The sequence below is a fragment of the Aotus nancymaae genome, unplaced genomic scaffold (genome assembly GCF_030222135.1).
Source record: "Aotus nancymaae isolate 86718 unplaced genomic scaffold, 86718_ANA_hifiasm-v0.15.2.pri h1tg000016l, whole genome shotgun sequence".
In the NCBI taxonomy this organism is placed as follows: Eukaryota; Metazoa; Chordata; class Mammalia; order Primates; family Aotidae; genus Aotus; species Aotus nancymaae.
Genome location: NW_026988428.1, coordinates 79,189,035 through 79,211,703, shown reverse-complemented (window position 1 = coordinate 79,211,703; position 22,669 = coordinate 79,189,035). Strand labels below are relative to the sequence as shown.

Genomic DNA, 22,669 nt, shown 5'->3' with positions numbered 1-22,669 from the left:
AAGGGAGCTGTGGAATTTCTCTCCCTGGAGATCTTTAAGAAAAGGTGTAGGTGTTCAGACATTTTTAATTGACTGAAATTGTTTCTGTAGAGTTTTGTGTGTCCTACTTAAAAAAAACAAGATGTATAAAAACCCAGACTTAGAAAATTGACATTATTGAGGATAATTCTTTCCTTTCTAATCCTCATCACTTTAGTTTGCCTACCAGGTGAATTTATTTGGTAACAGATGAATACTTAAAATTGGTGAGCATTTGACTTATGAATTACTTAATATCTTAATTGATGTTTGTGAAGAATTTTGAAGTTTTCAAAACATTTTAAATTATTACATCATTTACTTCTCAATGATCTTATGCAGTAGACAAGACTGGTGTTACGATTATTTCCCATTTTGCTGTTAAGGAATCTGAGGATAAGAGGCTCTGAGACGTGACTATGAGTTATTAAGTTGTGGGGCTTGGCACAGACCTATTGATAGCAAATTCTCTGCCCTTTTTGGATGCATGAGGCATTATTTTTTTCTTTCTTTTTTTTTTTGACGGAGTCTTGCTCTGTTGCCCCAGGCTGGAGTGCAGTGGTGGGATCTTGGCTCACTGTAATCTCTGCCTCCTGGATTCAAGTGATTCTCCTGCCTCAGCCTCCGGAGTAGCTGGTAATACAGGCATGCTAATTTTTTGTATTTTTAGTAGAGATGAAGTTTCGCCTTTTAGCCAGGATAGTCTCGATCTCTTGATCCCATGATCTGCCCACCTCGGCCTCCCAAAGTGTTGGGATTACAGGTGTGAGCCACCGCACCCAGCTACTTTTTTCTTAAATTGGAGTATGTTCTGTTTTATATTGAAATGAAGTCACTGAAGATTCTGGAGAATAGGATAATATTGCTGGATCATTCATTTCTTCTTTCTGTAAGCTGAATGATGGCTGGGGGAAGGGAAAATATGTTTGGGCTCCCCTCAATTTGCTTTTTTGATCACTTGCCACTTTCTTACTAATGCAGTGTTGTAGATGGTAATTGGGGGTTCTCCAATCATTTCACAGAAATAATTTAACTTATAAAATTACTGAATTGGTAGTACTGGAACTAACCAGCTGCTCTTAAAATAGTGCATTTTTGGTTTGAAAAATAGATTCGGTTTCTAGGAAATGGAATAAATGTATTAATGTACTAAGATTAAGCAATTTCTTATAACCATATTAGCTATATGTAATATCTACTTCAGTTTACCATTAATAAATTAAATCATGCACTTAAAAGAACCAAAATAAAATCAGTTTATTAAGTATCGAGTCTTTACATTAGAGCCACAGTTTATATAGGTTAAGTTTTAAAGTTAATATCAAAATGGGTATAGCAAATAAAATCTCTAGGAAGAAAAATAGGATATCTTATTGAGAGTTACTAGGTTAGGCTTCATGTATTGAGATAATTTTTGTAGTTCTGGTTTGAAAAGTTTATTTATTTTCTCTGAACATTTCCTGCATACAAAATACATGTTGAGTGTAGAGAATTTAAAAATATCAGAAAAAGACAGAGGAAAGGAATCCCTTGTTAACCCTTCTGTTTGAGAACAGTTTAGGTAAGAAAGGAAGGTGAGTTAATTTTGTAAGAAGAACTAGTTAGTAGCGCGCTATGGTAACTGACCAGTTCAGGAGCATGCAAACAGTAGTGGACAGTAGGAGAATATGCTTAGGGGGATGCTGTTAGGTGAGTCTGATTAGCTAAATTATGGTGGGCCATGAATTCCAGGATAAGAGATTTGTTGTTGTTCAATGAAAGGAATTCCAGAGCTCTTTTAATCCAGGACTTGTTTTTCAGGTAAGGAAACCAAATTGAGTTGCTCAAATTAGTTAGTGGAGGAATTGGGGCTGGAACCCAAGCTTCTTGATTAATAAGCTAATGTTTCTTCTGTTATATGATCTCATGTGTTGCCATTGTTCATTCTGAGAGAGAAGACACCAAAATAAAAGCAGTGCTTTTTGAGTAAATTCTTGCGGTGATTGATCAAAGGGGAAGTTATTTGAAATTAGGAGACCAGTTAAGCTCATTTTAATAATCCAGGCATGCGATGATGGAGTCATCAAAGGCTAGAGTGATGAGAAGAAAGGAAGTGCCATTAAAATAAGTGAGGAAATTTGAAGAGTAAGCCTGTGATGGGAAAGGTCAGGTTTAATTTTGAACAAATTTGAAATCAAGGAGAAATATTTGATTAGGCAGATAACAATGTGGGGCTGATATTCTAGGTGTTAAATTATATTTAGCAGATAAAGAGGATTATTGGTTGGATAACATGCAATATAATCCTTTGACACAGTACTGCTGAGGGCAGTTTAGTTATAGGAAGTCTCCCCTTGACTCCTGCTTCAAGGAAAAATTAGTTATCTATTAGATGCATCACTGACTGAAACGTTTGTTTAATAAACTGGTATAGGCAAACTCACCTGAAAAAAATTAATTTTGGCCTGATTATATAATTGTATGATGCTTCTTTTTCTCCTATAAGAGTGTTAGTAGAATGTACAATCCCATGTAAAAGCTGTGTGTTAAAGAAAAGGATGTACTTTTTCAGCCATCTCCAGAGTGGCTTTGTGAGATTTTGTGACATGATCACATTTATTGTCTTGATAATAAGTAGTTCAGTTTAATAATGTTAACTGGTTTCATTTGGACAACATATTTGCCTTAGTCATTCATCCTTTGTTGTTTTAAACTTACATGTACTGGGAAACCACATATAATAGCTCTTGATGTTTCTACTAAAAAGGAGAGAACTTGAGTTATTATCTAGATGGTTTATGAAAATTTTAAAGATGGGGCAGTGTCTTTGTTTAATTTCTCTTTGTGTATTTCCAAGGATTTGAAAGTAAATAATGAGAGGTCTATATTTTGCAAGCAATGATTGCTACACTCACCTGACAAAATAAAAATTATTTTTTTTTCTGTGATTTAAAGGATTTGTTTTTTTGATACGTAGTCATAGATTTTTGGAGTTGGATGGGGACTGTAGAGATTGTCTAATTCAGGGATAATACCTAGTTTCCATTTCCCTGCTGACTTTATAAATTAGTAGTGGCTGTTTAGAGCAATGTTGTAAATTCCCACAACTCTGGGTTCAGCTCAGCATTAAAGAGTGTAACGATAAATTATATGTCTTTTATGGGAATGGGGAGTGCCCGCACAAATGTGATGTACTTGATATCCTTATCTAGTCTAGTTATTTTGTTCCTCCAGTGAGGAAACTAATATCTACTGAACTTAGTCTGTAATAACCAGTTAGGTGGTAAAGTGTTCTTTTATACTCAGTTCTTTGAAACAGGTAGAGTTTTCCTTTACAAATAATGTTAAAAATAATGGACAGCTAAGTTTTCAGGCTAGTTCACAATAGACTTTTAAAAGTATTTGTTAATGTTACCCATAACTACTTGGTTTACTTTTCTTGTTCATACTATTCCTGTAACCTGTGTTTGAGCATTTATCATGCTGTGTTATAATTATCTAAGTTTTAAACCAGCCTTTACCACTTAGCACCTGTATGAATTTGCAAATTATTCAAATTCTGCATGTTTCAATTTCCTTATCTCTGAAATAGGGAAGTATTACAACTTACCTTCATGGGCTTATTAAAAGAATTAAATTATTAAATATGTAAAGCACTTAAAAAAGAGCCTGGAACCTTGGAAGAGTTGCGAGACTCCTTCTCAGCGGTGCTTTAGGCAGCATGTATTACTTGGCAAGTGCTCAAATATTAGCTATTGTTATTCTTACAGGTCAGTTTCACTCACTATCCTGTTTATAGTTCATCCTTGTATACCTGGATCTAGAACAGTGTCTGCATTCAATAAATTTCTTGAAGGACCAATTAAATAAGGAAGGGGCAGAGGAAGAAGCTATCACATGGTATCTCACAGGGTGAAGGAGGAAGGAAGAGGTCAGCTCTTTTAAGAAAGTGCTATTTCCATACTTGTTGAGTTCCACTCTAGAAGAAAGTTTCTTTTCCTTAGTTGTTGAGACGTAGTGTTACTGATCTCAATGTGGTGTTGCAAAGGCAACAGTTTGATTTATCTAAGCTGGAGTAGTTAAAGTTTCCCAATGGACTTTACACTTTAAAAGATCCCTCTCCTGTTGGTAGTATTTTTGTTGCCATCACGAAGTCAGAGTCAGGGCAGGCTAGATAAATTGCAGGGCCAAGAGCAGAATGAAATATGGAGGTTCCAGCTAGGAAAGTCACTTTCCCCTTTTACCCCAAGCTGACTGCAGCAAACGATCCTGCCAGAATTCACTTGGTTGATGAATTGGGAGTGGATACCACTTTAGGTATCTCACTGCTAGCTCAGGATGGGGATGGCCACTTCCTCTCTGCAACCCAGTTTCTGTCCCTAGCAGGGTGGGGTGGCTGGAGGCAGGACTGCACATGAACCACAGTGCTAAGCCAAGCTCTGTTATCTTGTTGGACTTCGTGTACAACACACAAATTCAAAGATACAATTATTAAGAGTTTAAAGATAATCACCACAGAACAAGGTTCTGGACCTTTTGAGCCCATGACTCTTGCAGATGTACTGGCTGCCTGCCCATGAAACCCACCTTGGTGAAGAGCAGTTTTTTAGATATACCTCTCTGGGTAAGGTCTCCTTTGTAGGCAGTCCAATTCGGCCTGGGAATCTGGACTTCAGGACAACTCTCCATTATTGTTCAGTTTCTTGGCTGCTGCTGTTTTTGAACATACGGGTCACTAAAAATACCATTTTTAAAAAAAGAACTTGACCATTTTTCTGTCATTACCAGTCCACATAGATGTATTCAACTTAATGGTTGTAGACATTAGCTATGCTTCTCTTAATTTTGTTACAAGGGAGGTATTGTTGTTTCTATTTTACATAACTGGAAACGGAGGTTCAGAGTAGTTGATAAGTACCTTTCCTGAAGTCATGTATTAATTGGCAGAGCTGAGGTTTAAACTTGGGAGAGACTGTCTTATTCCTTAGCCTATACTGTTTCCGCTGGCTCTCATGAAAGTTTTAGCATTAAATCTACATGACACATATGTTCTGGCGGCAGCTTTTTGCCTCAGAAACTTCCTATTTATTTTTATTTTTTATTTATTTTTTCCAGATGGAGTCTCGCCCAGGCTGGAGTGCAGTGGCGTGATCTCAGCTCACTGCAATCTCTGCTTCCCGGGTTCAAGCAATTCTCCTGCCTTGGCCTCCTGGGTAGTTGGGATTACAGGCATGCACCACCACGCCTGTCTAATTTTTGTATTTTTAGTAAAGATGGGGTTTCACCATGTTGGCCAAGCTGGTCTCGAACTCCTGACCTCATATCTGATCACCTCAGCCTCCCAGAGTGCTGGGATTACAGGCATGAGCCACTGCGCCTAGCCTGGGAACTTCCCATTTAGTGAACTTGGTGTGTATACTTGTAAGTGCTCTAGACTTTTTAAGCCCTATGAAGATTTTAGTTATTAATGCGATAAGATTGTGCATCTACTAGTCTGATTTTTTATGCAATAACATTGTGCATCTACTAGTCTGATTTTTTTTTCTAGTGTTGTGCTCACAGGATTTCTAGACTGTTCAGACTTTTCCTTTGAGCATATTTTTACCCTTTACTGTCACCTCGGAGTAGCTTCTTTTGGTTACTGTATTCTATATTGCTGAGTCCCAGTGTGTCAGGGAATCTAAGAGTTGAAAATGGTAGACTTCCACAAGGAAACAAACATTGCTTTTTAAAAGCTCATTAAAAATCATCTAAAGTGACCTTAAGGGACCTTTAGAGGCTTCTTTGAAAAGCTTTGTTTACTAGTAGCCTTCTGTACTAGTCAGAGTTCTCCAGAGACAGAAACAATAGGATATGTATTTATGGATGGATAGATAGATAGATACACAGATAGATAGATAGATAAGATAGATTAGATAGATGGATGATAAAGGGTTTAGTAGGGGAATTGGCTAACACAACTGTGGAGTCCGAGAAGTCCCACAATAGGCCATTTGCAAGCTGGAGAACCAGAGAAATTGATGGTGAACCAGGGAAGCCGAGGCCCCAAGAGCCCGGGAAGCTGCTTGTGTGAGTTCCAGGTTCCAAAAGCCAGAGACCCTGGAGTTCTAACATCCAGGGTCAGTAGAAGAAGGGTGTCCTGACTATGGAAGAGTGGGAAGAATATTGCCCTTCCTCCACCTTTTTTGTTCCATTTGGTCCCCCGTTGATTGAATGGGTGCACATCCACATTCAGGGCAGCACATCCTCCCCTCTAGTCCACTGACTCACACACCAATGTCTTCCAGAAACATCGTCACAGATACACCCAGAAGTAGTGTTATACCAGTTATTTAGGTATTCCGTAATCTAATGAAGTTGGCACCCAAAATTAATCATCACATCTTCTACTTAGGAATGTCAGTGGTGGAAAATGTGGACTGTATTGTCTTACAGACTTGGCTCAAATCCTGCCTCTGCCCTATGATGTTGGGACTTTAAACACTTTTCATAACCTCTTTAAGGTCTCAGCATCTTCACTTGTAAAATGGGAGTAATACCTATTACTCTTAGGTTATTGTAAAGATCACATGAACTGAGGTATATGATGTGCTTGGTGTTGTACCTGGCACACAGAGTGCTATCAGTGATTGTTAGCTATTATTGTAGGTTAAAGGCTCTAGGCTTAGAAGAGTAACCTAGGGATGTAGTCTGTGCTGTACTAGAGCAATCTGTAGTAGGTATGCCTCCGTGGACTTAGGGGTCAGAATAAGACCAAAATGAAAGTCTCTTGAGAGTTGAGTCCTGGGTTTGGTAGATCTAGCTTCACCATGGAGTATTTAACTGTGGCATGCTTAACGATTTAATCTGGTCCTTGGAGTAAAGGTGTATGCTTGTATGTGGATTCAACAAACATTTATTAAGTATCTGCTAGGACTTTGCAGGTGCTGGTATTACACAAAAAGCAAGTTGGCTGGTGTCCTTTTGTAGTTTATATTCCAACTATGAGACAAATATGCAAACAAATGACTGATACTAAATACAACTAAGTATTTTAAGGTACATGCAGAATGCTCTAGGGCATAAAGTGAGTTGAAGGGAAGTTGTTCTTTGTTAATTTTTATCTTCAGGGCTAAGAATTTTCTTATTATGAAGGACCTTCAGTAAGTTCAATGAATTATTTTTATATTTTCAGTATAGATTGATCCTTCAAACAACAAACATACTGAAAATGTAACTTAACTTTGGGCATTTAAGTGACAGAAGCCCATCTTTAAGTTTTCCTAACAATATTATTTATCCTTAATCTTCACAACTTAGGTGAATAGGAGTTATAGGCAAAATCTTGTTAATTATGTAAAGCCTACTTATAGCTGCAATGTACAAAAGGTTTCTTAGCCCCTCAGGGTGGATGTGTTTCTAAATGATCATTTACATCTATGGGAAATATTGTTGGCAGTTGAGAAAGGAGTCTAATATTAGTTAGTATATAAGTGATGTTAATTAGCAGAATAATAGTTGGATATTCACAATTAAAATATTAGCTACTATGTATTAAACACTACCTATCAGAAATAACACTAGGAAATATATATATTTTTATAGTTTATATATAAGATTAAAATATATTAAATAATATTTCTATGGAGAGAATTCCCCTCATTTACTATTTGTTTAGCTAATTTTAAAGTTTGTATAAAAACTTTCTTAGTTTCTGAGTTTTTAATGGCAGGAGTCATAGGGAAAATTTTGATGTATTTACAAAAAGCACCTGAGGAATATAGAGCAAATAGATGCAAATCATAAGCATATATTGGTAAATGAGCAAAAACTGAAAATATTGGTGTTGAAGGACTGTTGAAACAGTTTTAATAATAGCTTTTTTTTAAAAAAGTCACTAGTCACTTTGAGAACTCTACCTTCTACAACACAGTAGCATCATTAAGTTTTTAATGTTTAGGTACATAGTAGTTAAGATCATGGGCTCTGAAGTCAGACTTTCTGTTTACAGTTTTAGTTCTTCACTTAGCAACATCACTTTGGGCAAATAATTTAGTGTCTTCATGCCTCAGTTTTATCATCTGTTAATTTAGGGTAACAATAGAACTTCCCTCATAGGGTTATTGTGATGATTAAATGAGTTTATATACATAAGGCACTTAGAGCAGAGCCTGGAACATGGTAAGCCCTCAGTAGATGTTAGTTGTTGCTGCTGTCATTTTTTTTTTTTTTCATAGAAAGGAGGAGGGATGGAGCTTCTTATGCTTATTTTTAATCTATGTTACAGAGTCTTGCTTTTGGTATATTTTTTCTCAACTATTTTGTTTCAGCCTTTTTAAAGTCACACTTTGCAACCCTTTCTGAACTAAAGTGTCTAGGCATTGAACTTCAATAGCTGGTAATGTCATAAAAGAAGAAAACTAAACATTACCTGTCTTTTGGTTAACCTCGATTATAGTACCAAATAGTATTAAAATTTATTGATATTTATGGTGGTATTTTCTATAGAGCTGTGAGCTTTTTGAAAGAAGAGACTTACATTATTATGCTTAGTACACTGTCTGGTACTGCTTATGAGGCCTGAGCCCCTAATAGTTGTTCTATTATCTATACTAACATCTCACTTATTAGGTTTGCCTAGTAGTGTGCTTTTCAGATTCAAATGTAAGTGAGTTTACTAGCTGTCTAGCTATATGAATTAAAGTACAATACTTTAAATATAAAACAAACATTGAGCACATCTCATCCTTTGTAAGCAGAATATAAATTCATCATTATGCATACTGTTTATTTGGGCTGTAATATAGTATATCCATGGAGAGTATTGATATATGCTTGGTTGAATGGTTCTGTATCACATACTCTCAGGATGCCTTATGGACTTTTTCTTTGCATCATATGTATTATTTTTCTCCTATAATGTACCAATTTATTTCTTCCATTCTTTCCTTCTGTCACACCTAGCAACCCTGGCTTCCTAAATTCAAATTTAATGCTTCTAACCTGCTGTGGATTGATTTGCTTACTGACTTTATTAGAACCTAAAGAAAAGGAAAGATTTATTAATAAGATCTTAACCAAGCTTGAGGGTGTCTTCTGTAAAATGCAGAAGTTCAGCACATAGAGGATGTGACATCTATTTAGCTAGCCATATTGGTTTTACATTTACTTTATGACATTGCTGAGGTTGTCATATATATGTGGCCTCCAGGCAAGCGATTTTTTATTAACATGTGTGCAGAAGAATGAAATGCTCATCTTCAGTATTTCCATAGTGTTAACTTAATGGCATTGGAATTCAAATCCACATTTCCCTTATTCCAAAGTCTATTTTCCTTGCTGCTAGACTCATGTTACAAAAAAGTTAATATTGTTAATTATTACAGTTCATTAAAGTGACATGGTACTAGGGGTAGTTTTTGGTTTAAAACACAAACTCAGCCAGGCACAGTGGCTCATGATTGTAATCCCAGCACTTTGGCAGTATGAGGTAGGAGGATTGCTTGAGCTCAGGAGTTTGAGACTAGCCTGGGGAACATAGTAAGACCTTCTTTCTCCAAAATGTTTAAAAATTAGCTGGGTATTGTGGTATGCACCTGTAGTCCTAGCTACTTGGAAGGCCAGGTTGTAAAGATTGTTTGAGCCCAGAAAGTTGAGGCTGCAGTGAGCCATGGTAGTGACACTGTACTTCAGCCTGGGCAACAGAGCAAGAACCAGTCACAAAACACACACACACACACACACACACACACACACACAAATTCAAACTCTTTGTCTTTGTCCTATTATTGGCATTTTTTTCTATGAGTGTTTAAAAATATCCCCACTTATGGATTATTTAAATATTTAACTGATAGATGCATATTCAACATATATTTTACAACACTAAGTTACATGGATGTAGGTTACATTTAATAACATGCACTTTTTAAAAGGTTTACAATTTAAATAACCTATTTACTATGTTTATTTATAGGCTTTGAGCTGAATATATGTTCCCAACTATATAGAAGAAATACTTAAATGTGTCTATTTTACTTACAGTTTATAAAATGCTAGAAAATACTAAAAAGATGTAAAATACAGTAGCTTTGAGGCATTTAGGATTAGACATGGATTCAAATCATAGTTTTAATCTTAGAATGTTAGCTTTTTCAATACTTCCCAGGGTTACTGTAAGGATTAAGTCAAATAGCATTAACATGGGATGTGCCATATGTCAATATTTGATCGTTCATGATCTCTTTCCTCTTTATCTTTTCCATCTATATAATTTTGAATCTTGATAACAAGAGGGAGCAAAAAAGTATAAGAGAGAATGAAGTATATTTCTTAAGCAAAAGCAAGTGTGGGTTGCATATAGTGCTTCAAAATGAATATTTTACTTTTATCATTTTTTTTACATGCAGAACACCTTTAATATAGCCTTCATTGGACTGAGTGGAAGGAAACATAAGAATTGGAGCTTATTTTCATTTTTGAGGTGAGTTCATTTGTAGAAAAATTAGTATATTTAAATCAGTCTGCTGTTTCTTTGGAAAGTTTGTCATTTGCACATACTCAGAAATACTGCCATTATCCCTGAAATGCTGTTAGTGTGGAGTGGTGGTGAGGGTCTCAGGCTAGGTGTTTGAAGGTCCCTGTCAACACCTGGACTGTGCTGCAGATGCCCTTCAGTGTTGTGACCCTAGTGCCTTGACATCTTTGTGTCCATTTGCTTATTTTTAAATAGGAATGATATGGCGGTTGGCCCTGCTTACCTTCCAGCTTACATGTTATGAGAATAAATTGAGATCATGGATATGAAAGTATTTTATTATGAAAAATGTAAGGTAGGGGTATTAATATCGTGAACTGTCATGGTGAGTTAAATGGGAATTAACAGTTACATGCAGATCTTTTTAAGCATGAAACTTTTGAATGTTATTATAGCCTAGTACCCCTGGAACAGTAGTAAGACAGGACCATCTTATATGTTGTTTCTGAATAAACTGGCAAACAAATAGAATAAGAGGAAGAGGAGGAAGCAGAAGAGGAGAAGAGAAAACAAAACTTGATCAGTTGATTATATGGTCTTGAAAGCATTGACATTTTTAGAACTACAAAACGCCTGGAAATTTTTGAAGGAATTGTTTATAGGTTATTAAAAATGAACTTTCTGGCCAGGTGCGGTGACTCACTCCTGTAATCTCAGCACTTTGGGAGACCGGGGTGGGAGGATTACTTGAGCTCAGGAGTTTGAGAACAGCCTGGGAAATGTGGAGGAAACTTGTCTCTACAAAAATTAGCTGGGTGTGGTGGTACACACCTGTGGTCCCAGCTACTCCAGAGACTGAGGTGGGAGGATCACTTGAGTCTAGGAGGTCAAGGCTGCAGTAAGCTGAGATTGCATCACTGTACTCCAGCCTGGGTGACAGAGTGAGACGCTTTTTTTAAAAAGTGAAAAATAAAAATAAAAATGAATTTTCCATAAAAAAACCAACTTACGTTATTTTCAATGTTTTTACATTTCTTCCTGTGGAGAAAAGCCTAGTCCTTTCTCTAGAATTTTAACCATTTATCTGGATGCCTTGATACATGTGGTATGATGCTTAGTAAGACAGAATGGATATTTCTTCTATCTTCATTAGTTTTTCTGTTTGTTTGGTTTTCTTTTTACCTGCCTTTATTTCTGTTGTTGTTATTCTTCTTCCATCCACCAAGGACATGTGATCCTCTTATCTCTAGGCTGAGGTTTTTTCGAATATCTTTTTATTCTTTCTTCATTTCATAAAAAGTATATCTAGGCTTTTAAAATGTGCCAGGATACTATTTAATGAAGGTAATTACTATATGATATGGTTTGGTCTGTGTCCCCACTCAAATTTCATCTCAGATTGTAATTCCCATAATCCCCATGTGTTGAGGGAGGGACTTAGTGGGAGGTGATTGGATCATGGGAATGGTTTCCCCATGCTGTTCTCATGATAGTGAGTAAGTTCTCATGAGATCTGATGGTTTTATTAAGTGTTTGACAGTTCCTCCTTCACACATTTTCCCCTCTTGCCTGAAAGATGGGCTTGCTTCCTCTTCACCTTCTATCATGATTGTAAGTTTCCTGAGGCCTCCTAGCCATGCTTTCTGTTAAGCCTGTTGAACGGTGAGCCAATTAAACCTTTCCTTCATAAATTACCCAATCTTGGGTAGTATCTTTATAGCAATGTGAAAATGGACAAATACCCTATATTTCTTTCTGGTATCTGTTTTGGGAAAGGAATGCTGGTCAGCTGCTAGTAAAATTGTCTCCATGTACTCCATTATTTACATGCTGTTTGATTCTAGTGTGGTGGTCGTGACTACCTAGGTGGTCATTTTTGTCTAATGTTGCAGCTGCTATTTCTGTCTTAGTCTAGAATAAAATGTTACATTTTCCTCACATAGTTCACTTATTCTGTCCCTTGCAGAATGACCAAGGGAGCTGTATTCAGGGCCTTAACAATGATTAACACCGTGTCCTTTAATCTTCAGAGCTAGCTCAACAGTTTTATTCTCTTATGGCCACTGTAACCTCCAAACTATGAGTAATCTGGCAAGTACTTTTGTGTTCACTTTATTGCAAATCATATTCTTTTTTATCTTTAAGAAAGGTTGTTTCTTAGTAAACAGTTGGCTTATTTAGTTCCACTTATAAGTCATTTCTTTCACTTCTCCAAAAAAAAATTGACTATTAAAAGAAAAATAGTTTTAAGAAACATTTACCAATTGCTTTTTTACATAGATAGTGAGTGTAGGATGTAGCAGAAAGACCAGGTTTCGTAGTCTTCACTGTTTAATTTTGGACATGCATGCTCTCTGAGCTTTAAATTTTATAGTTGTAAAAGGGGTGTTGTTTTGGGATTGTTAGGATTACATGAAATAGTATATAGAAAGTGCCTAGTACATTATGGAGCAAAAAGAGTTCACAGAATAATGTAATTATTGTCATTGTTGGTATCTTCTCCTCATTGTTTTTGTCATTATCACCATGATTATGTGGGAAAACCCAAAGGAAGTTTTGTACTAATGGGCTCAAAATGGAATGCATTGTTGATGAAGGTCTTGATACAGTAGATCACCTTGAGAAATTGTGTGTAGTCATAGTTTCTTTGATATACCATTCATCTTCATTAAGATGAGAATGTCTAGCCAGCCTTAGAGATATGTCAACATTTCTGGCTGAGATTACTATAGACTTATGAAAATGGGTTAATTGGTCGCTAATGAGCTACGTTACTGGGCATAGGGTTAGAGTTTTATGAAATATGTTTAACTTTATACTTACCTACTCTCAGAAGTAGACAGTTATTTAAATAGTAACTAATTTTGAAAGAAAAAAAATCTACCTTTTCAGTTTGCTTCCTTTTTATGGATAAAATGAAAAAATTCCATCCTTAAATCAGATTTTAAGGGACAGATGTATATAGTGATTAACCATCCAGCTTCCTTTTGCCTACACACATACAGTCATATTCTGTTTTTCATTGAGAATATGACTGCACAAGCTGTAGGGGTTAGCTAACAGCACATCAAACACCTTCTTGCTGCCAGTTTAGGGGATGATTGAAATTATTGACTCTTACATGAAGACAAAATAAAATCTTTTTATGCAGGAATACTAGAAAAAAAAAGTTCTCTATTCAGCAAATACTTTAGCTCTTAGAATCTTTAGCATGAATTCACATGATATGAAAAAGCCAATTAAAAGTCAGTTAAGGCTGGGTGCAGTGGCTCACGCCTATAATCCCAGCACTTTGGGAGGCTGAGACGGGCAGATCACCTGAGGTCGGGAGTTCGAGACCAGCCTAGCCAGCATGGTAAAACCCCATCTCTACTAAAAATACAAAAATTAGCCGGGTATGGTGGCAGGTACCTGTAATCCCAGCTACTTGGGAAGCTGAGGCAGGAGAATCACTTGAATCCGGGAAGCTGAGGTTGAGGTGAGCTGAGACTGCACCATTGGACTCCAGCCTGGGCAACAGAGCGAGACTCCCTCTCAAAAAAAAAAAAAAGTCAATTAAATATTTTCAATGGTGGAAGTCTTACTTTAAAGTTTTATGTCCTGAATTTGTCTTCAAAATACTTTGAAAAGAGAATAAATATTTCGAGGGTTACAGGAATTCTGTTTAAGGGATTTGGTTAAACTAGCTAAAAACCTAGATAGCATTGCCCAGAACATTTTAATTATTCCATCTAAAAAAGATGAATTTCTATGTCATATAAAGACATGCCTTTAAGGTGCTATGATATATATTTTTGATTGAACTTTTTGCCCAAGATGCATTTCTGAAATAAGTAAATGGAATGTTTTAAATATCATATAGAAGCATGTCATTTGTGAATCTATTTTTAAAGCAGTAGTTAACATCTAATAGATCTTTTGTGCTATTGTAGATGTTCTTATTTATATGTAGATAAAGGAGGACATGCCATTTGTGTCTCTTTTTTTAGTTATATGAGAGATGCAGCTATTTTCTGGGGGTAGTGAAGGAAAAGAAGGGCTACATTATAATTTGAGGACATAGTTATTATGGGAGACTGTCTTAAGGAACCAACAAGAAAGGAAGTATTAATGAGCAATGGTCAGAGACTAGTCGATACTGATAACAATGTATAGTGGTCCTAATAGGTTCATAATTCTGTTTAATAACACAGGAAGCAAATATAGAAAAGATTGAGGTAGTCATATGCCAGGGTAAAGAGAAAGTCCCTGCTCTTAAAGAGTTCATAGTTTCTTTTTACAAACTAAAATTATCTATTTAAAGTCCCATAGTTTTTAAGCTGCCTTTAGATAAGAATAGTTCTAGTGTATCTTGTTGAATCTTTATTTTTCAAGCGTCTAGCTCTGTGCTTAGAATTTATATTCCTATATATTGGTTAAATTAATAAACTGGATGGAATGAAGTGCTAAAAGGAAAAGTCATGCTTTTATTGTTTTTCCAGTGAGGGACAGCAGAAGTTTTAGAGTAATCAAGATCTGAATTTAAAACCTGGCTCTACCACTTAAGTTATGTGGTGTTGGGCAAGTACAAAACTCTGAGCTTTTATTCCCTCAGTTTTAAAATCTCGATTATCATACCTATTTCATAAGTTAACTGAATGGATAAATGACTCTGTGTGTGTGCGTGTGTGTGTGTGTGTGTGTGTATTACAAAAGTGTTTATCAAATAACTGTAATTGTCCATATGGTTATCAAAACTAAGCAAAAGTTGAGATGCCTCAAAGTCATAGAGATGAGAGTTGATATAATGGAGAGGGTTCCAGGTGTGGTGGACGTCAGAAGCTACACAGGTGAATTTACAGTGTTGTGATCACCAGTAGGGAGCCATTTGAGGTTCTTGATCCCTAGAAGTGTATTGTGAATAGTTAAATGAAAATGTATTTAAACAGGATTAATCTGGAAATATGATTCAGGAGATGTGTGGGGAGGTACAGGCCTTGAGAGTTAATTATATCTGTGTAAACATAGATGAAAGCACTGTACAATTCAAAATAAGCGTATTCCTGGTTATAAAAAGTACCTCAACATGTTTAGACAGGTTGAAATCATACATGCATTCTATGTACACAATGGAGTCAAACTAGAAATCAATAACAGAAAGATAAGTAAATCTCCAACATTTAGAAGATAAGATAAGCAACAGACTTCTAAATAATCCATAGGATGAAGAGGAAGTTCAAGGGAGATAAAAAATACATTGACTAAATGAAAATGAAAACAGAATATATCAGAATTTCTGGGATACAACTAAAGAAATTAAAACCCAACAGAAATGCAGAATGCCTTTGATTACTTTGATGCCATCAGTAGATTGGAGAAGGCTAATGAAAGAATCAGTGAGCTTAGAGGTAGGGCAGTAGAAACTTTCTAAACTGAAGGTATAAGAAGAATGAAAAAACTGGAACAGAATATTTAAGAACTATGATACAATTACAAAACGTGTAACATATGCAGAATGGGTGTACTATGAAAAGAGAGAGACAAAGAATCCAAAGAAATATTTGAAATAATAATGACTGAGAATTTTCCAAAATTAACAACAGACATCAAACTACATACAAATCTTGGAAGCTCAAAATTAATGACAGACACTAAGCTCAGGAAAAATATCAAAAAATCTACAGATAGGCATATCTTATTCAAATTGCAGAAATTCAGACAGAGGGAAGATTTTGAAAGGTGGTTGGATGACTTCACCTTACCTTTAGGGGTTTAAGAGTAAGAACGCTGGACATCTCTTCAAAAACTATGTAAGCAAGCAGAGAGTAGAATGAAATATTTAAAATATTGGAAAACAGACACAAAAATCACTAACTTAAAATTCAGGATCCAGTAAAATTATCCTTCAAAAGTGAAGGAGGAATAAAGCCTTTCTCAGGGAAAACAACTGGAAATTTGCTACCAGCACAATGCCTTACAAGAAACGTTTTTTAAAAAAGATGGATTTACAAATATTTTCTGCTACTCTGTGCTTGTCTTTACATTTTCTTAATAGTGTCCTTTAGCAATTTTTTACTGGCTTGAATATTTTGCTACCAAAGTTTGTTAAAATATACGGTGCCTTAAATATTTCGAGAAATAACATCTCTGCAACAAACATTTTCAGTTTAAACTTATTGAAAGTTTCAGGAAGGTAGTATTATTTTGCATTGAAAGTAAGTCACAAAGCATAAATATTTCACTGAAATGTAAATAGTAAAATCTGTGATTTCAGACCTTGTATTTTCATGTGAAAGATACATGCTATATCCTCACATAGATATGGTGGTATTAGGAGTAATGCCTGACTCTTCAAATTTAATTAATGACTCAGCACTTAGGAGAGTATTCCTGATTATTGTTGCTGTGTTTGTGTGACATTCTCTAAGGTTCTTTATAGTGAGGAACAGATTACCTTTCCATGAGTCAGGACCCAGTATTATTAAAAGGACCACTGCCGTAGTTTCTTTAAGTTTCATCTTGGATTGTTACTAGCTTGGCACAGGGCACTGTGTAAATTATATACACGAATACACCCCCACGTCACTCCCTTATTTGAAAATGGAATCTGTGAACTGGCTTCCATGTCTGCTTTGAGAGTTATTGCCATGGTGATGAATGGTCTGCTGAGTTTTATGGTTGGCATGACTCTTCTGGATTAGGTCACCTGTGTTTTCTTTCTGTAACACCAGTTGACTACACTTTCGGTAACAATTAAAGTTCCATCACTAAAAAACTAGTAGGTAGAATGCAAAACTAGTGATTTAGTAGAATTAGCTACATCAATGCTTTTAATCTGTTGCTTATTCCCTTTTAGTGCTAAGTAGCAGGGGCTTACTCATTTCACAGGGCTTTAAATCTTTCCATTGCGATCAGACCTGGTAGGGAATTATTCTATGCTGCAATTATAAGTTTTTCATCATTTATTAAAGCATTATGGGGGAACCATCTTTGTAAAAGCATCTTGGTAAAGGAAACTAGACTTATTTATTCTTTATTTTAATGAGTCAGAATTTTAAATACTTTGCTTTACTGTATTTACATAAGCTGTAGCAATGGATCAGTTGTCTTAAATTAAATGTATTAGTATCTACCAACATTAAAGGAAGTATTAAAGTGTTTCAATTATGTTTAAAATAAAACATAATAATGAGGAGTGATGGACACAAGTAAAACAATGAATTTGGAGTAATGAAATGAGTTGTTGATTTAGGGATAGATATACTATATGCCAAATGGTCAGATCTACTGTGATCTGTTAATGAGAGTTAATCTACTTGAGATCATTGCTTCTAAAGCAAATCCAGCTGTGTAAAGTCCTACATATGAAGGTAGATATTAAATCCAGCAGGGAAATAATCAGAACCCCAGGTGCCCAGGCTTTGTAAAAATTTTAAATAGTAAAGCCATAGTTACTTGTACTTAACTTAGATTTAACTAAACAAATTCATAAAATTTCCTGAGTGGAATGATGGTTTAAGAGAGCTAGTGAATTTCAGAACCTGAAAAAATACCACTTACTGAAATTGTAGTCATTCTTAACTGTTTAACAATTTAAATCTAAGTAGTCATATGCAACAAGGTTTAAATTGGTCCAGTTCTGGTTATGCTGTGTCTTTTCTAACTCATAACTTTTGGTAATGAAACTAGCTTTCTAGATAATTAGCCCGAATTAGATTTTTCTCTCTCTTCCTTATACATCACTAATGAAACTGGAGTAATAATTTCTGCTTCTAGAATGACTATATGATTTTTTTATCCCTAATATAGTACACACTACATAGTAGGCACTCAGCAAATCTTTATTCATTCTTTCAGGAGGCAAAGCAGGAACAGATTAACTAATTACCAGCTCAGACCAAGTTAAGAAAAATAAAGCTACAGATTGTCACTTCAAAATTTGCCTCTTTTGCCATCTCACTATTTTGAGAAATGCCCACTATATCACTAAGATCTCTGGCAAGAAAGCATTCCATGTGTATGTATATAAGTGTGTATCTTTATTTTTTGCTGTCACCGCACAGACATCAGGCTTTTTCACAAAACCTGACCCTCTCTCTTGATCATTTTTCATAACCACCCTGTATGTATCACCACAGAGCTTTTGTTTTAGTTCTTCTACTTGGACTTTGGCAGATATTTGATCTCTGCTGAGCCAGTGCTATCTTCTTTGGGGATTTGTTTTTAAGATTTTCTTCCCTGCCAACCACAGAGACTGAATTTTATATCCCACAGATGAGTATGAGATTTCCAGTCCCCTCTGTAAATCCCATCACTCTGTCACTCTTGACAGTGTAATTATCCCTCTTTTTTCTTGCTGCTTTCCTGCTTGTAATCTTTGTTCCTCAACGTGTCCTTCATCTGAAAAAAAGGCACCCAATCCTTCTTGCTTTGTCAGCTTTTTAATTTCTCTTGTAAAATAATCAGATATCAGCTCCCCAAAAAGCCTTACTGGAGGAGAAGTGGCAGTTTGCTTCCTTAAATCTTTCCGTCTATTCAGTTTTCATGACTGACTAATGACTAGCCATCATATTAAAGTCTTCTGATTTTATATTTAAGTATGATTTTTATTAGATTTTGCTTTGTTCACTGTTTATGCTGTTCAGTGTACACATTGCTATGTGTATGCTTTTAATATATGTATCTATACCTGTATTTGTAATACAGATAAACCTAAAGGCCAAATTCTGCATCTCATTTTTGAGCCAATCAATCAGGCTACTGATGTGAGACAAATTTCAACAAATGCTTAAGACACACATCTGATAAATATATAAAACTTGTATGTGACAGAGCTTATAAGTTTTAAAAGTTCATGTTTTTCCTTCATACATTTTTTTCATTTTTCTGTTCTTTGATGATGATGAATCAGGATTCTTGTAATGAGATCTTTACAGTTCTGATGTCCAAGGTTGGTACTGTGGTGGTGAGTGAATCACCATATAATGAAGACCCATTGTGTTACCCTATTTTAGAATCTTTCATAAGGTAACAAAGGGATGAGAATTAGGAAGGACAATGTAAATGAAGTGCTGTGTAAGCTACAAAATGTGTGTGCACACCCACACAGGTTTTTTTTTAGTTTTTTTTTCGTTTCGTTTCTTTTTTTTGTTTTTTTGAGATAGGGTATCACTATATTGCCCAGGATGGATTTGAGTTCCTGGGCTCAAGTGATCCTCATGCTTCCATCTCCCAAGTGAGCCACTGCAACCACTACATGGTTTTTCCTGAGATCTCTGAAGGTGATTTCAGATCATACACAGTTAGTGGTATGAGAAAAGCATGTTGCTGCTAAAATTCCAGGCAGTCCCCATAAACGAGTAGAAATTGCTTCAGTTATCTAACAGGTAAGTATCAGGTTTGCTGGCTTATCCTGATTTATTGACACAGATCTGTAGACTAGTGGTATTCTGTTGGAATACAGATTGCCATTTACCTTGAATAAGAAGGTGGATTTTTTTTTTCCTAACAGGATACTTAGGAGTGAGTGATTTGTGGATGTTGAATTTTTTCATTGTGAAATTATTCAAAATGACAAAGTAAACTGAAGATTCATTATTTTCATGCATTGTATGTTATTTTAAGTTTTTGGGGAAAAGAACTTTAGAGATTCTATTAGTCTGTTTTCACACTGCTGATAAAGACATACCCAAGACTGGATAATTTATAAAGAAAAAGACATTTAATGGACTCACAGTTCCATGTGGCTGGGGAGGCCTCACAATCATGATGGAAGGTGAAAGTCATATCTTACATGGTGGCAGGCAAGAGAGAATGAGAGCTAAGTGAAAGGAGAATCTCCTGAGATTTACTCACTACCATGAGTACAGTATGGGGGAAACTGTCTTATGGTTCAGTTATCTCCCACTGGGTTCCTCCCATGACATGTGGGAATTGTGGGAGCTACAATATAAGATGAGATTTGGGTGGGGACAGAGCCAAACCATATCAGAGATTGAAAAGTTTTAAAAGTAAAGTGATATCCATACTTGCAGATATTGAGATGTCCGTAGTCCTCCTTACAATATAGAGCAATGCCAAGAGAATTTGTGTGGGAGATATGCATATGTATATCGTATGTCTTTCTAAAAGATCCATGTAGGAATCTACATAAGACTCATACAAAGTGATTATTTAATATGTACTTATTATACTATAACAGCCAAATTTGAAAGAGAATTAGAGCTGATTTTAATTTCTATGATTTGACAGCACAGGAAACTTTGATAAACTTTATTCATATTCAGAAAAGCTACTTTTTCTTTCTGGATCTAAGTCTCATGTTTACCTAATGCTGAAGTCTTTGAAAGGAGACTTTTTGGTGATATTCGAGACATACTTTATACATAAAGTACATAATTTATCCTGGAAGTCTGAGATGAGGATTGAATATTGATATCAAATTCTGAAAGTTCATAAGCCTTAGATTGACCTGAAGGTCATATTACCTGAAGGTGATATTTTGATTTCATGTTAAGAAGCCGCAGAATTTTCCTTTTTAGTTAATGAATATTAGAATATTCAAAGTCAGTAAGAGATAAAGAATAATGACATGTGTCTCTCTCTATATTAATGATGTAATGGTGCTTTTGTACTAGTATAGTTACCCTATTGGTTATTTTCAAACTAATTCTGTATTTGCAGTAAAAATTAAGGTGACCCTCTGGGATTTGAGAGGTAGCATGAGGTTAGTGAGTAAACTTCATCTTCTTAAGTACAAAATGACTTTACTTGAAAGTTGATCACAAATTTTTGGTTTCGGATTAAGTATAATTAGAATAATCTATGAAGGTATACAGAAAGGATTACTACTTCATGAGACTTATAAAATGATAAACAGATGTAGTTTTTAATTTAAGGATGTTATTGAGAATACAGAAAGACCTAATCTATAACCCTTTTTTAAGTGTAGATGTAGAATAGGTCTACGTTAGTTTTTAAGTTAGAACTTGAGATCAAAAACATAAATCTGATATGTATGTATATTTTGGTCCTGAGGAAATATCTTATGCATATTTATGTCTTATACATATACAATGAAAAATCCATGCTGATGCATAACAAATGATTCCCATTGATCTAAAAGGAAAAAAAAAGATGAAAAATCCGTAAGAAAGTATTGAAAATTTTAGGGGAAATGGTTTTAAAGAAAGATTAACATCACTACTAAACAAAGAAATATGTTATTTTTTTTCTCTATCAGATTGAAAAAAAATTTTTTTTTTCAAGACAGGGTCTTACTCTGTTGCTCAGGCTGGAGTGCAATGGCACAATCATGGCTCACTGCAACCTTTACCTCCCAGGCTCAAGTGATTCTCCCACATCAGCCTTTCGGGTAGCTGGGGCTACAGTTGTGTGTCACCATGCCCGGCTAAGTTTTTAAATTTTTTGTAGAGATGGGATTTCACCATGTTGTCCAGGCTGATCTCGAACTCCTTGGTTCAAGTGATGCACCCCACCCCCCTCAGCCTCCCAAAGTTCTGGAATTATAGACATGAGCCACTGTGCCCAGCCTTGAAAAATGTTTTTTTTTTTTTTTTTTTTTTCCTAAATAAGTGATAACCAGTGTTTTGGTGAGAGTGTGAGGTAACAGAAAAAAAAAAATCTGGTGGCTAGGTGCTATGGTCTGAATGTATCCCTCCACAATTTATATTTAAAACCTAATCCTCTATGTGCTGGTATTAAGAGATGGGGCCTTTTGGGGTGATTAAGTCATGGATAGCCCTCATGAATGGGATTTGTGCCTTTATAAAAGAGGTGAGAAGGAGCTGTTTGCCCCTTCTGCCATGGGAGGACACTGCTAGAAGGTGCCATCTTTGAAGCTGAGAGCAAGTCCTCACCAGACACTGAATCTGCTGGTGCTTTGACTTTGGACTTTCCAGTGTTTGTTGCTGTGGGAAATCAATTTGTTTTTTACAAATTACCCAGCATAAGGCTGGTATTTTTGCTATAGCAGTCTGAATGCACTAAGACAAAGTATAAGTTGGTGTGACATCTCTGGAGGGAAATTTTGACGGCATATTAATAATTTAGAGATGGGCATATCCTTTTGCATAGCATTTTCTTCCTTAGAAGTTCACACTAAGACAACATTCTGGAATAGGCATAAACATTTATGTTCAAGGATGGTAGTTGCAGATTGTCTTTTATTTTTTAGTTGTAGATTTTTGTGATTAAATATTAGCAATGTGACTGCTC

At 35.6% G+C, this 22,669-nt stretch overlaps 1 protein-coding gene across 2 annotated transcripts in view; it reads left to right on the top strand.

Moving 5' to 3' along the window:
* The window catches only part of EPS8 (EGFR pathway substrate 8, signaling adaptor), a 168,638-nt gene that overhangs the window by 37,597 nt on the left and 108,372 nt on the right, over window positions 1-22,669 (top strand). The window contains exon 1 of one of the 2 annotated variants that reach the window (XM_064377709.1): window positions 10,386-10,459. The exons of the other annotated variant lie outside the window; for it this stretch is intronic. The gene's annotated coding sequence lies outside the window, so the exon portion shown is untranslated. Of the gene's footprint in view, window positions 1-10,385; window positions 10,460-22,669 lie in introns of those variants that run through there. 2 annotated transcript variants of the gene reach the window in all.